Raw genomic sequence first — 12,734 nt, 5'->3', positions numbered from 1 at the left:
TAAACGACAATGACAAAAATAACGGTGACTGAAAGTTACGTTAAAGACATAGACGGATACGGATGGAGCGTATTGTCCGTCCTCTGCCTACATTCTGTACGTAATTCTGTCTGTTTTCTGGGTGCTCGCGGATGCGTACCCAGACAGAGAATTCAGAACAGCACCACCAGGAACCGTGGAGGTAGCAGATCTTTTCAAAAAGCAACAGTGTGAGTTAGTGAAAAACTACTGACATATTTATGCCAACTACCCTCATCAATATCAATATCAACACTAGTATCCACATTGGTATTACCTCCTCTGTCGTCACCATATTTGTTATTATTTACTTTCTTCTTTGTCTCAAAAAAATTTACTCTTCTTTGTGATACTTGGCAAGTATGGTTAATTAAGAGCGGCGCCCTCTGGTGGATTGATTGAGAAACACTCACTCCAATGCGTTAAATGTCAGTGGCAGCACTTTGTTAAAGACAGACTAATGACACCGATGGAAAGGAAGAGTTCATGAAGGCAACACTGACAGACATGGAGAGAGTTAATCTGACAGAGCAATGGGGTAACTCTGAATAGGAACTGTTTGTATGAAAGTTCCAAATAAAAGAACAAAATAATCAAATTGAATGATGTTTAACTACATCACCGTCCCCTCGATGTTACTGATTTTTGCTGTTATGTTAGTTGTCATAGATTTAACATATGAAGCACCATATAAGACAATAGGCATAGAAATACTGGGCACCTATTTCATTATTTTTAAGTCAGAAGAAACAGAGCAGTGTGATTTCTCTGCTGGAAAGACAAAGAAAACAGACTGCTAGTAAAGTAGGATAATGTGTTTCACAGATGTAGATAACGACAAATACCCTTTGATAAAGATGCACTTTACATACTGCAACTATACTGCAATAGTCTCATAATGGCGTTATGTGGCGTAGTGGTGTTCACAGGTGTGGTGTGTGTGTGTATGGGTGTTGAGGAATAAAAAGAATAGAGGCCAAGTGAAAGCTGTTGGGTGAGGGTATTGCACAGCTTTGCTTTGGGGGCTTTCCACATGCAACTCAGCAAGGTCATGTGCACTGGCACTGTGGTTGTAGGTCACACACACACAAACACGCGCACGCACACACACAAACACGCACACACACACACGCATGGCCATAGCAAAGAGGTTATGAGGCTATAAAAGACGCACACATTACAGATACATGAACAATTAAAATGTTAAACTCTAAACCCTACGTTATATAATCTGCATCAATACAGTATTTATTGGCGCAAGTAGAGACGCAAACAAAGGCAAGATGACAAGACTTTCTGCAGAACTAGAAAGAGATCGAGCAAAAGTAAGAGAGAGATCTGACAAACATCTTGACCACATGACTCTAACCACTCTACTTCCTTTAGATGTTTCTCTAGATTTTTGTCACACTTAAAGACAAGCGCTCACACACACACACACACACACACACACACACACACACAAAACGCTACACTCCTCCCACATTTAAGCATTTTCAGAGAAGTTTTGCACTCTGCATTTAGTCACGATGAGACTGATGAGATTGATGAGATTATTGTTTGTGTCTCCTTAAATTTCAATCTAAACTAAAATAAGTGAAAATGTATCTTAATGGAGTAAACTACCTCTGTGGTCAACCCTTTTATCCCGGCTGAAAAGATATTTTACTAGAAACTATTAAACTATATCATGATTAGGTTGTTTTAACAAATTATACATAGGTAAATAAGAATCTTCTCCCCCAGAGCACATTGTATATCTCCTCCTCCCAGGCCAAGTGGGATCTGAATGAACTCTTCAGTACATTCAAGACATTCAGTAGGAACAAATTCTGTGCTTTGTCTAACACCTATGAATGTAGACAACAGTGGTTTCATTCTGAGCTCCATCCAGATGCCAAACACCTGTCAAAGTCAGCATTTTATAAGTGAACTAGACCCACAAGTGCACATATCTACCATTTTATCCCTTACTTCATCATCAAAACCTCACTTACAACTAGGACTGAGCCAAACAGCTAAAAAAAAAAAAATCTTAATGAAGGTATAATAATATTATTTATTCAGTTTTGAGTAAAATGGGCTAGGATTCATGATTAGGATAATTGTTTTTCTTCATGAACTCTAGGCAAAACTTATAGTGATGCATATGTGCACTATTAACAAACAATAACAATAAAAAAAGGAAGGACCACTTGCAAGTGTGCCAATGTGCATTACTGATATCAATTTAAAAATTATGTAAAGAAAGGACTACTCTTGATTTTACAATTTAGGTGTTTTTTCCACATCATTTGAGAAGCAAAAACTGTCTTAACTGAATTCATTTGATACACTGCCTAGCCCCACTCATGATAAGGAATGCACCAGTTATTCAGCAAACCTCAATGCGGGCATTTGCAGACACGATGGGCGGTGTCTGTAGTTTAACACTAACAGTTGTTCCATCAGTTTGTATGAATGAATTTGTGTGCATTCAAAAACAGTACGATGAAGAAAGGTCAAAAGGGGATTCAACAACATCTATTAAAATACACTGACAAACACAAACCAAACATCTTTCTTAGTCTCAGAATTTCACAATCGGTGCACTCCTACTCACAACCTGAAAGAATCCAGTTTGTATCTTTGCCAACTATCAAAACTTTACATGTGGAGGGTATAGAACTCCTCCCAAGACTTCACACTCTGCCCTTTTTCACACTGAGATGCCACATTGAGATGTAGTTCATAAATGACACAATTGGCTGAAGGTGGAGAGGCTGTTCTGAGGTCACCAAACCTTTGACTTCATGCTTATAAACACAGAGCTCTCACTTCCAGTAATAAAAGGAAGGAGACCACAGTCTGCGACACCTCCAGTTCCTGTGTGAGGGGACGGTCCACTGTTTCAAAACTAGAACAATATCAGCTTTACTCCTCCTGAGTCTAAAGACTTTCCATCAAATCTCCACTGAAAATTCTGCAGTTCCTCCCTGCTGAGAAAAGCGTGGGCAGGACCCTGGCTCATGTAAACATATTCACAAAGATGGATTTGGTCTAAGAACAGATGGATTATGGCCAAAAAAGTAAGCATTTGAACTACAAATCTGAAAAAAAAAAGTCAAATGATTATAAGAAAATCAATGGAGAAAACTATACTGTTCATACCTAAACCTAGTTTTGGGAATGAGTAAAATGAATTTAATCTAGTCATCCTCTGTGTGCATTTTATAAAAACTGTGAAGTTGCAGTTCTTTGAGGCCCCTGTTGCACCAAGTGCTTCCCTTGGAAATTTGTGGGTTTCGACTTGGTTGGATCTCTCGATGACTCACTGTATTTCTGACAAGAGTCATTACTGCTGACTTTGGCTGAAAGCTGGTTTTGTACTCAGTCTTAATCCTGCAGTCCCACTTTCATGAAACTGTGGTGTGTGAAGACTTTTAATTAAGGAGCAAAATGATAAATTATACACAAAAAGACAAAACGTGGCCTGCAACTCCATGGATGACGGCCAGTGTTAAAATCCACCACCAAAACAAAAACTTCATCTTCTATAAAGATCACTCATCTTTTTCAAGGAGGACATTTTACCAAAGTGTAAAATGAACAAGCATCAACTGTGATTACACCAACCAAACAACACTTTTATCACAGTTTTTTTTTTTACTATATTTTTTCAAGCCTTTTTAAATCACAGAAGTTGCTAAAATCTCAGGGTGAGATATTAAAATACCAAACTAAACAGGTTAAAAAGGGACAATTTGGGCATCTTTAGATGACGTCATGCGATGAAATGATCTTTTCAATATGTCTGATTTGTATATTCACTGATCAACTGTGACATCATCCTCCTCTGGTTTCAGTGCTCTTGTATGCACCTCAGATTGATATGAATAGATTTTAGACAACTAATTAAGGCTCGACTTTTATTTTTCATGATTATATGAAATTTTACAGACTTCAAGTGACTCATAGTAAAAGGTACTTTGCTAAAGCAAGTTAAGCTTTGTGCAAAATGAAGCGCACACTCACCTCCATGACTCCATGACATCTCATCTTGGAGGTTAGGTCAAATTTAAGGATTATCTTATTATATTCCTAATTTTTCTACATGTTTTAGTTCAGAGAGCGAAACAACACAGAGGTCTTATAGTATAAAGTTATGATGGCAGACAAGCTCAGGCAGGTTACAGCAAGGGGAATCTAAAAAGCAGAGCCTTTGTGTCATAAAAGCCACACAAGTTAAAGTATTCAAGTTAAATGAATCAAGGAAGAGAAACAAAGGGAAAACAGTATCGCTTTTCTTTGTGATTCGACATTTTGGGATGACATGAACAGATCCGTCATATGATATCTACAGAGTATATACACAGGCTGAGTACACTTTCAGAATTTGTATACACGAGCATGCGTGTGCACCCACACACATATTTGCATCATTACATGACTCAGTTGCTCACTTCAGGGCGAATGTTTTCTTTCAAGGTTTCATGAAAGTCAATTCCTGGAAAGAGGAAAAGATTTGACTTTAATGGTGAGACAACGTGACAGCGATGATATGAAATGAAACTACTGCTTAGTCTCTTGAGAGATAAATCACAGCTCTAGATACTGCTGTCAGGAACCAAACGGGCCTTCTAGAAGTTCTGAAGAACTGCAGACTGTTTGGATCTTTGGTCTGCCATCTAGTTAGACAGCTTGGCCAAGCACTCATTGTTACACCAAAAGAAAGAGACTTATCTGTGGATTATAGCTTCGAGCAACAGATGTCATCTCAAGATTTTATTGCTAATGACTGTTTTTGCCTCATAATAAAAAAGAATATAGAAATGTATGTCATTTAAATTGATTTACATGATTCTTAAAAAATGTTTGATGATTACTTGTGCCCAGAGAATTTACTTTATTCAGTGCACGTACAGTATTGGAATAGGCAGGAATCACCTGAGACTCCAATAAAACAATGCAAAGTGAGGTCTGCAAATTGTTATCTGACTGGAACACACTTTCTGCAAAGACAGGGTGCAGGTTTTTTTTATTTAATGCAAAAAGCAGCAAGAGGGAAATCCAAAATACTCATGCAACACTTTGAATCAGAGACATTGGAAGATCTGCATGATTTAAAACCAGTGCATATTTTGAATGATTTGATCGGGTTACACTGAGCTTAAAAATAGTCGAGTATATTGGAACATACGCCTCTTTCACACTTGTTGTAAGATGTCTGTAAACACTCAGTTATAATAAATCCATTAAAAACTTGCCACGGACCTGCAGATATCTTGATCTGTTTCTTGCGTCCTCATCTACCCAACTGTCTTTTTCGTGTCGTCTCCTGCTGTTCTGTTTCCTGTGTGTCTTTTAGTCGGTCACATTCTGTTTCTGGTTCAGCTGACTGGGCCCATGTGTTCGGGGCTTTAGTTGTGGTATGCATCGCGAGCCAAATTAACGCTGCATGTTGCCATATGAGAGACTGAAGTACAACAAGTAACACAGAACAGATGGACAACACGGTCTGCTCGTTTGGAAAAGTATTTTCCACTGATGTTGCAAACTCCTCTTACTGTCAGTGTGAGAAAGGAAAAAAACTGCCAATGTGCAGCGAAAGAAAAACAGAACATGAATACGGAGAAAACACGCAAGAAAAAAAACTGAATTCAAGAAGAAATGTGTAGATATTCAACTGCATTTCCACTTGAATTGTGAAACTGTATGAGTGTAACTCCACATCAGAAGTCCTATTACTGGAAATCATTTTATTTTCTTTTTACTAAAGACCCAAGATCACATGACCCTGCTGAAACATAAAGGCAAAGACAAAGCATTTACCATATACGCCAACATACATAAAGGGTCTGTGAGAATGTAGAGAAAGCACAAATACACCGGACTGAGAAAGACAAGCTTGAGAGAAATATGATACACAGTGTGGGCAAACATACACACAAGCATGAAATAAAAACATGTGGAAAAGATTAAGTCTAGAAAAGCTGGAACAAACACATGCTAAAGCACAAAAACACACACAGCTGAGATGAGAAGGGTGTGATTAAGATGAAGCCTACGGGAGGTCCGAGGAAACATATCCGCCATCAGACTACATGCAGCAGTCTGTGGGAAATGACTCTGGAAGACGGAATACCATGATTTTCCTGGCAAGATGCTAACCTTGTCTGTAACCTTGACTACTGTACGTCAGATGAAAGGGAAGGAGGGCTTGGCTTGTGTAGAAAACTACCTCAGCTGAGAGCGAGTCAAAGCTGAGGGAGGCTAAAAGATAACTCTGAAGCTGAAGAAATAACATGTTACGTTTGGCCTAACAAGTTTGCTTTCCTCTCTACTTTTTCCAAATGTGGCCTTCAGGAATTTAACACAAAAAAACATAGTGGCAGAGATATAAACTGTTTACAGGTCACAGTGCGGTGTCAGTTTGTCCTTATCGAAACACTTCAAACCGACACTAAAGACTGGGACAACACTAACGTCGCTGTGGAGACTTCTGCTCGTTTCAGCTGACGAGACGAGATTCACTTCTGCAATAAAACCAGTGGCTTCATCTGCAGAGCAACATAAAGGACAATTTTTTATATGACCGCCAGACATACAAACATGGATTTTTTTCTTCATTTTCCCCGAAAAACTAATTATATGCAAGTGTATAATTGGATTGCTTTATGGTTTCCTTTCTTCTCTACTAAATATTAACTAATTCAATAAGAATGACTTGCCTATATTAAATCACATTTTGAGTGCAACAGACAATCTTTAAATTGAAGTCTGTACTATTCCATTACTTTAAAGGTGGGGCTATTTTTATAAACTCCATGCAGATCTATACCGTGAAATGTGTCTATATTATGTATAATATAGACATGTTACAGTGTTTTTTCATATTACTGGCTGTTTTGTCTTGTAGTAGAAGTCAAAGGAACTTCATTTTTAAATATAACTTTATTAGACGTCAGTGAAAAATGAAATTATCTACCCATTACTATATCTACGTATCCAGCAAACAAATCATTTTCATTCCTAAATCAGAACAAAAGGAGTCTTTCACCCCAAGGCTGTGACGATGACGAAAAGATATTTTGTCAGACTGTCCAGTAAATTCCTCAAATGGACAGATCTGATTTTTCTTATTTATTTTCTCTTCCAACCCTATGCAAGCTGGGGAGCTGAAGTTTGTAGTGTCCAGCCTTCCAGGATGAACTAATTCAACAAGTTAAGACTGGAACCAAACCTTCATTAACCCATAAGGACCCAAACATCTAACACTGACCAAAAGCATTATTAGATCTAAAATACTTAATGCCTGTTGATCCACTAATCCTATTGATCCATGTAAATAATTGAGGTAAAATGCAGTTTGTTTTACAGTCATGAGTAATGACACATTTGGACATTCATAGCCTCCATAGTGAACATGGAAACACCAATTCACCAATAAACCAACGGAGTTTGACAGATGACAGCGGATGTAGACATTTATTTTTCAGTTCAGTTAATGCTATTTTTGTTGAAAAAGTTACTTTTTCTTTGAATTTACTCTAAGCTTTTATTCATATCTACATGATCATTGAATACTGATGAGAAATATACGAAAATAACCTGTTTTTCACTGAAACATCAAAAAATGTGAAGGATAATTTTAGAATAAAATGGTGATAAATTACACAGGAAAGACAAAAACATCATTCGGAAGTTTTGATTAAAAAAATAGTTGTGGGTCTGTAAGGGTTAACACTGTACTGAAGTCCTTTTTTATGATGCAGTATGTATGCTGTGTTTTCTGAAAAGCCCTGATCTAAATAAGCACTAAAACTAAGATTTACATTTAACACCAGGGATAGTAACTTTAACCTGGTACTAAATGGACCCCGGGGCCAAAGAGTTAAACTCCACAGTATTGGCAAACTCAGATATGATCAGTTTTCCTAACAGTACTGGAAAGAGAAAAAACGAAAATGGATTCCCTGTGTATTACAGCAGCATAATGGTTGTCTTGCAAACTTTATTCAATAACTCTCCATTTCTCAATAAGATATTCACCACTGAGGCATTTTAGTGTTTTTTGTCCCAGATGAGAGACCTGGGTTTGGGTCTCTGAGGGGCAGGCAAGGTCTCTGTCACACCTTGTAGGTCAGAGAAGCTTAAACACAGAAATCCGAGAGACAGCAGTGGGTGTTCAATGAGAACTACACGCAGCGGTAACTTCACTTGTAGATGCCAAATGCAACAAGTCTTCTGCATATTCAGGTGGAAAGATGAGCATTCTGTCACAAAACTTAGCTAAAGTCTGTCAAGTACAGCTGGAGACAAGTAGGTTGACTGTTAAGTACACAGTCAGTCTGTGTATATTATGTATAAAAGGCAGCTAGCATACATTGAACACATTGAATGTAACCATGCTTGCAGTCTGGAGCCCACCCTGCAGACTAAAAGTGATTGTAGTCCGCTGATAATAAATTTAATCTGAAATGGTCAGAGCATTATCTGATCTAGCAATCACAGTTTTAGAGATCAGAGCAAGTAGACCGGAAAAAAGCTAAGTAAATAATACTGTTCTCGTGTAACCCTCTGTATCCTTAAGCTAAAAAAGAATCAATAAGAATACGCTAAAGCAGCGGATTACTAAGTAGTATTGATAAGGGTAGTAGTATTACTAAAATCTTAACACATCTTTATTTACCACAACTTCTCCTTGTTACCTATAGCAGCCTTGGGTCTGACCTTTAAACACATTTTGGCTTTGCAAAGAAATACAGAAGTGAAACTGTCCCCATATGCAAATGGAAGTACAATACTGTGTGATAAGAAGAACTTGGGCTAGTATGGAAAGTAACCCATTATGGCATGGATTTTGACATCACTATGCTGACTGGTAGACTCCTCACAGAACCAAATTAGCAATGACCTTCCATTATTTCTGCCACACCATTTCTAGGCTGGTGCTTTAACCCTTTAAAAGCATTTATACAGATACTTGATGAACTTAAGGCCATACTGGCCAGCCTTATATGCATAGTAAGCATTTTGTGCCATTATGCCCTCTCTCAATCAAAACATCTGCAGAAGATAATGAATGTCACACATTGTAAATCCAACACTTTTGCTATTACCTTTTGCAATAATAGACAAATATGTACATACTAGGACCTGTATCTTCAAATGCATGGTCAGCGGGTAAGTATCCAATTTTCAGGTTTAACAGTTGAATATTAGCTTTTTTTTTTTTTTTTTTTTTTTTAAACAGTGATAAGGCACAATAAGGTAACCATGCAGAAGTTATCACAGGTCAATCCCATGCTAGCTCTTGAGTTAAACAAGAAGTGATGCATCTGTTACACATAACCTATCTTTAAGATTGGTGGGACATCGTCAGCCCAGCACCTGCTTTCACTCATAGTGTCAAGGCTTCATTACTTTGCATTGTGGGTCATTTGTATTACTGTGGCTAAGCTAGTGAGTCTTTTGAGTCTGTTTGTAGCGTTTCATAACATAGTCAGCAAAAATACTGATCAGTTCTTTCATTTTAACCAGCAGTGCTTTGTATAAAGTGTTTCAAAGCTGTTCAAATTCAATTCACATTCAACTGCAGATGCTTATGAGTGAGCATCTGATCATGTGAGTCAGGGGTCCCTGTGGGTGTTGGAGGCATCTCAGTTGATCTATCAAAAAGTTATGGACTTAAGGAAAACTCTTATGCACATTTTGCCATGTTATGTTCTATATTCTGTTTTATCATCTTTAGCATTCACTTTATCATGTTATGTGCTATTTAAATGTATGTTGAGTGATTGTGGGTGAATTTACTGCAGCACGGGATTACTTTAAACAAGTAACTTTTATTTGTTACAAGACCCCCACCCCCCAGGGAATCTTTGAATATTCACTGCCGATTACTGCCAAATCCCCAGAGCCCTAAAAATGGAATCCAGTCCAGCTCCAATATGCAAACAAAGAGCATTTCATGAAGATGTAATTCAGTAAAACTCATTGTGACTTAAACTGTGGACTATTTCAGTGATGTACATTTCATGTTATATTGTTTCATTTTAGTGAAATAGCTGCATTAAAGTTAAACATAAGTATGATCTTAAAGTAAATGATTTATACCACTATATGGAATAAATGACATATTTCTGTGAATTTGAACAGAAACATTAAATATAATGTGCAGTGAAAGGGTAAAAAAATTTACATAGCAAAACACATACGACATAATACAGGAATAATATTGGCCAGGCCGTTTTTAAGATATTTTAGTGTGGAAATGACACATATTGTGGGTTTAAGAAGAGTTAATAACACTGTAGTAAGTCTGTGTGTTCTATGAAATCTGACAGGAGATCATCTTACATGGCTTATGTGAGTTTTCTTGGGAACCAGGGGCTACGAGATGCCTGCAGCTTTCTCACGCAAATGTATTATCAGTTTCCAGGCAGCTTCCTCTTTTGACTACGCAAGCTCACTGATATTATTACACAGCTGTTTCTCACACATAGACAAATAAAAAAACATATATATAAACAGAAATACAGATATAAACATCATCCTTGTATTAGTATTTCCTATGCAGCAAAGACAAGTTTGATCGTGCACACCTACACGCTGACACCGACTTTAATCCACAAAAATGAACTGTACCAACAAAATAACACAGAAACTCCCGACATCTTACAAGTGTGTGTGTTTGAATTATTTTTTAGGGTGTGAACGCATTAGCTGTTTCTTGTGTTAAAAAGTGTGCATGCTTGTCCACAGCTCTTTCCTTTTAAGGTCATTCTCAGGGCCTTAACTCTCTGCCTTGCCAAGATTCCACACACACACACACAATGAGAGGGAGAGCACACGAAGCAGCGATGCAGGTCGCTAACTAAAGCTGCACTGCAATCAACCAGGCAAAACCTGCCAATGCCTTCCCAATTGTAGACATGTGTACACGTGCACGCAAATACATACAGACGTGCATGCTCACAGCTATGGCTCCATCATCAACTGAATTACCTCACACACATGGTTAGGTCTGCAGCTGGCTAAAGAGCTGAGGGCTGCTAAATATAAAGCACTACACACACATGCGCACACTAAGACACACATATGCAATGTCTTTCTCATTGACCTGTTTGTGCCAGAATACACACTTGCACACACCCTGAAGAGACTGAACTCTGCTGCATCTGACCTTATAGATGGCGGTGGTGAGGACAGCAGTCAACTCAGGCACTCTGATTACTAGTTTGGGGATCTTGAGGGACTGGGTGTGCAAGTACATGCAGCCTCACAGCTGGCCCCATCCAGGGTTGTTTTAATGCCATGAGGTCTCGTGTGGGAAGCCAAGCGAGTGCATGCAACAAAAAGTAATCCTGCTGAGTTGTCATGCAAAATTAAGGAAAGACGAGTTGAGCTAAAACACATGGAATTTTAAATATTAGAATTAAGATGACGATGTAATAATGACAGGCAGGAGCAAAGTGACTGGCTGAAGTATAAACCAAACAAACAGGAAACAGTGTAGGAGGCATACAGTATGTAGCCGCTGTAGCATAGAAGAAAACTTTAATGTTGCACATTCTATATTTCTGTAACCAAGCAGTGAGTAAATGCATATTATTAATGCATAAAAAAATACTGTGTCTTAAAAAGAATGTACAAAAGTAAGTAATCGAGGATCTTCTAATCTGATCTTACTAATACCCAGAGTCACACTATTTCCTCAAGCTTTTTTAACTAGGCTAAAGGGCAAAGTCAAAGTCAAAACCCAATCTAAAAAGGTTATCAGTGCAAAACAAATGATGGACTTTTAACAGTGACACTGCTGCTGCTCTGCACACAAGGCAAGAACAAACGTGACGCTCAACAGTATAGCAATATATACTCTGTTGCTGCAGCTGAGAAATACATCAGTCAGCTTGAGGCGAAGATTTGGGATGAACGATAAATAAGATGTGTTATTTTCTGAAGGAAAAGTGAAATACCATTGCAGCTTTACTCTTGTATTGTCTTGTGGAACTCTGTACACGTGAAGGCACTTCTTAGATGCAGCAAATATCATTTATAAAAACAAAACAAACACAGGCAGAGAAAAGAGATGATTTGAAAAAGGAGGGGGGAAAACCCCTGTGACTAAAACAGCTGGAAACAGGAAATGACTTTTTGCCTGTGTGTGTGTTATTATTTTTGTGTATGTGTATAAGTGTTTATTGAGGCCATATAAATGTATCTGTGACACAGCATGGCAAACCAACAATAACTGAGGCTTTTGTGGGTTCTCATCTTATTGATGAACACAAACAGAAACAAATTATGATCTTTCTTGCACATATAAGAAACAAAAGCTGATGAACCTGCCAGCTTTTAAATGTTTGCAGTGCAGTGAAGAGTTCTGAGAAAACAATCAACCAACACTTGCAAGAACACACAGTCCTATGAAAGCAGACGCCTACTGTACCAAGAACAGCAGCCAACAAAGAAAACTGATCATGTTATGCAAGTGCAATGACTCTAGAAGTGAACATCTGCTTTTTACAACTAAACTTCATCAACTTAAAATAGTAAAATACTGTTGATGTATAAGACATTGTAAATAAGCACTAATGTGCATATAATAGAATTTTATGTAATGAATAAGAACCTTTACATATTATTGTAAAATTTAAAAACAGACTAATGAATGTGTTTGACTGTGCAGAGTGTGTGATAACATATGCATGACAATAGTTGAATAAAAGTAA

The 12,734-nt window shown here is 37.8% G+C and overlaps 1 protein-coding gene across 2 annotated transcripts in view; it reads right to left on the bottom strand.

The window, feature by feature from the left end:
* The window catches only part of sh2b3 (SH2B adaptor protein 3), a 61,671-nt gene that overhangs the window by 31,540 nt on the left and 17,397 nt on the right, over window positions 1–12,734 (bottom strand). The gene's annotated exons all lie outside the window — the stretch shown is intronic.

The sequence above is a fragment of the Sphaeramia orbicularis genome, chromosome 9, assembly GCF_902148855.1.
Source record: "Sphaeramia orbicularis chromosome 9, fSphaOr1.1, whole genome shotgun sequence".
NCBI classification, from domain to species: domain Eukaryota; kingdom Metazoa; phylum Chordata; class Actinopteri; order Kurtiformes; family Apogonidae; genus Sphaeramia; species Sphaeramia orbicularis.
Note: the sequence above shows the minus strand (reverse complement) of the source record. Positions and strands in the feature narration are given on the sequence as shown.